Here is a 3623-nt window from a genome sequence, read left to right on the forward strand (position 1 = left end):
GACCAAGGAGGGATAACAGGACCAAGGAGGGATAACAGGACCTAGGAGGGATATCAGGAACAGTAAGAGAGATATCAGAACCAAGGAAGGATATCAGGACCTATAGGAGGGGTATCAGGACCTACAAGAGGAATTTCAGGACATATAGGGGTAATTTCAAGACCTGCAGGAGAGATATCAGGACCTATGTCAAGTCCGGATATTGGGATTATTCTGGTTGTTTTACATAAAATCTGTAACCTGGGAATTATCCTGGAGACAATGTTTATTTAGAATCTAATAATAGGAGAAGATTATAGATCAGGGTTCCACTGATTACACAGTCTCCAGGTTTTGGGTAAAGAGAGGATTATCTGAACCTGGTTCCAGCTGTGAGCTGACCGGTCCTACGGAGATCTATAATTACCGGAGAATGTTTGAAAAGTAAATGTTTAAATTACCACCTGGGGTGTCACAAAACCCATTAATCTTGAGACACTAGAGCGTAGAGACATAGGACAGCTGCATACAGGGTGACAAGATACAGATAACTGGGAGAATATTGAGAATACAGCCAGGGTGAAACAAAGAGAAACCACGTGAAACTTATTGTACAGTGTGAAAAAAAGAGAGACCGCGGATATATAGTATAAACTAAACAAGAAGAAAATACAAAGAGAGAACAGGATGGGTGGTTACATGATACAGATAACAGAATAGATTTATATAGAGAACAGGATGGGTGGATACATGATACAGAGAACAGAATAGATTAATATAGAGAACAGGATGGGTGGATACATGATACAGAGAACAGAATATATTGATATAGAGAATAGGATGGGTGGATACATGATACAGAGAACAGAATAGATTAATATAGAGAACTGGATGGATGGATACATGATACAGAGAACAGAATAGATTGATATAGAGTACAGGATGAGTGGATACATGATACAGAGAACAGAATAGATTGATATAGAGTACAGGATGGATGGATACATGATATAGAGAACAGAATAGATTGATATAGAGTACAGGATGGATGGATACATGATGCAGAGAACAGAATAGATTGACATAGAGTACAGGATAGGTGGATACTTGATACAGAGAACAGAATAGATTAATATAGAGAACAGGATAAGTGGATACATGATACAGAGAACAGAATATATTGATATAGGGTACAGGATGAGTGGATACTTGATACAGAGAACAGAATAGATTAATATAGAGAACTGGATGGATGAATACATGATACAGAGAACAGAATAGATTGATATAGAGTACACGATGGGTGGATACATGATACAGAGAGCAGAATAGATTGATATAGAGTACACGATGTGGATACATGATACAGAGAGCAGAATAGATTGATATAGAGTATAGGATGGGTGGGTACATGATACAGAGAACAGAATAGATTAATATAGAGTACAGGATGGGTAAATACATGATAAAGAAAACAGCCTGGATGGATATTTGATACAGAGAACAGGATGGATAGATAAAGAGAACAGGATGAATAGATACAGAGAACAGGATTGATAGATACAGAGAACAGGATTGATAGATACAGAGAACAGGATTGATAGATAAAGAGAACAGGATTGATAGATACAGAGAACATGATTAATAGATACAGAGAACAGGATGAATAGATACAGAGAACAGGACGGATAGATACAGAGAACAGGATGGATAGATACAGAGAACAGGACGGATAGATATAGAGAACAGGATTGATAGATACAGAGAACAGGATGAATAGATACAGAGAACATTATTGATAGATACAGAGAACAGGATGGATAGATAAAGAGAACAGGATGAATAGATACAGAGAACAGGATGGAAAGATACAGAGAACAGGACGGATAGATACAGAGAACAGGATTGATAGATACAGAGAACAGGATTGATAGATAAAGAGAACAGGATGAATAGATACAGAGAACAGGATGGATAGATAGAGAGAACAGGACGGATAGATACAGAGAACAGGATTGATAGATACAGAGAACAGGACGGAAAATACATGAAAAGTTTAATAGGACGGATGGAGAGTAAGATGAATGGGAGGGGAGCACAATATATTGTTCTGCTGCCACTATACAACTACTAAAAGTAAAGAATGTAGAATAATTTACTTCACCTAATATTTCCTCGAGGATATTTATTAAACAGTGGGTTTAATCTTCTCTAGTTTATTCTAACCTTCTCATTTATCCAGCAGGTACTTACATCTTACATACAGGGTTACCCACAAAAGATGAGACTGTAAAGACGACCGGAATCTCTTAAAATGGTACGATCACAAGGTTGAATTATGTATTCTGTCTTAGATATAATAATGTAATGGCTTTTTTAATGATTTGGCAAAGAAACAAACAATGTTTTTAACCTTTGTGACAGAAACAATCTCAAGAACTGACGAGGGTCAACCCAGACCGAAATATATTTTCAATAAATGTGGAACTAACATCTACTTTTTTACTCTACAGAGGTTTGGTCCATCACCATCACAGAATTTTAAAACAAGTTTACAGTTCCAGGGAATCGCGAATATAAGGAAACAGAGAGTAAAAAATCCGTACAATCGTCTCTGGAGTCTCATTCTTTGTGGGTAACCCTGTACATACATATTATATACTAGCTTTGCCACGAGATCTAACAAGTTGCCCAATCAAAGCTTGAGGCAAATCGGTCAAAGGGTTCATGAGATTACTATTTTATATATTAAAAATGATATAAAGAAGGCGCACACGACATAAGATTAACAACACTTTCTGAAATTTTAAGAATTCAATTGTTAAGCTTTAAAATTTTTCAGTTTTCTGCAAATTTTAAAAGAACGCAACTGACTTAAAAAGCTTGTTTTTCATTGGTCAAATCTGTTAACTTACACAGGAAATATCCAACAAGATTAACTTTAATTAGTTCATTCCATCAAAAGTTACGAGCTTTCATTTTTTGAATTTTCCATTTAACTAATCTTCAATATCTAAAAAAGTATATTTCAGGATTTAGTATTTCAAATGAAGGGTTAAAATACAAAATACTGGAAATATAATTAATAAAAGTGAGTTTAAAGATCCATACATCGTACATTGTAGAAACAATGCAACGAAGAACTCCATGTTTAAGGATTTAGTAATTGATGGATTTTTCAAGCAGAGCTTTCCGATGCTATCATTTTCTTTTGTACGACTAGACTGTACTATCTCCATATGCTGTACTAACTCTACATACTGTACTATCCCTCCTATCTCTGTAGATTGAAATATCTATACAGACTGTACTATCTTTATAGACTGTACTATCTCTATATACTTTACTATCTCTATATACTGCACTATCTCTATATACTGCCCTATCTCTAAATACTGTACTATCTCTATATACTGTACTATCTCTATATACTGTACTATCTCTATATACTGTACTATCTCTATATACTGTACTATCTCTAAATACTGTACTATCTCTATATACTGCACTATCTCTAAATACTGTACTATCTCTATAGACTGTACTATCTCTTTAGAATGTACTCTCTCTACAGACTGTACTATCTCTACAAACTGTACTATCTCTATATACTGCACTATCTCTACAGACTGTACTATCTCTAC

This window comes from Eurytemora carolleeae, unplaced genomic scaffold (assembly GCF_000591075.1).
Source record: "Eurytemora carolleeae unplaced genomic scaffold, Eaff_2.0 scaffold41, whole genome shotgun sequence".
Taxonomy (NCBI): domain Eukaryota; kingdom Metazoa; phylum Arthropoda; class Copepoda; order Calanoida; family Temoridae; genus Eurytemora; species Eurytemora carolleeae.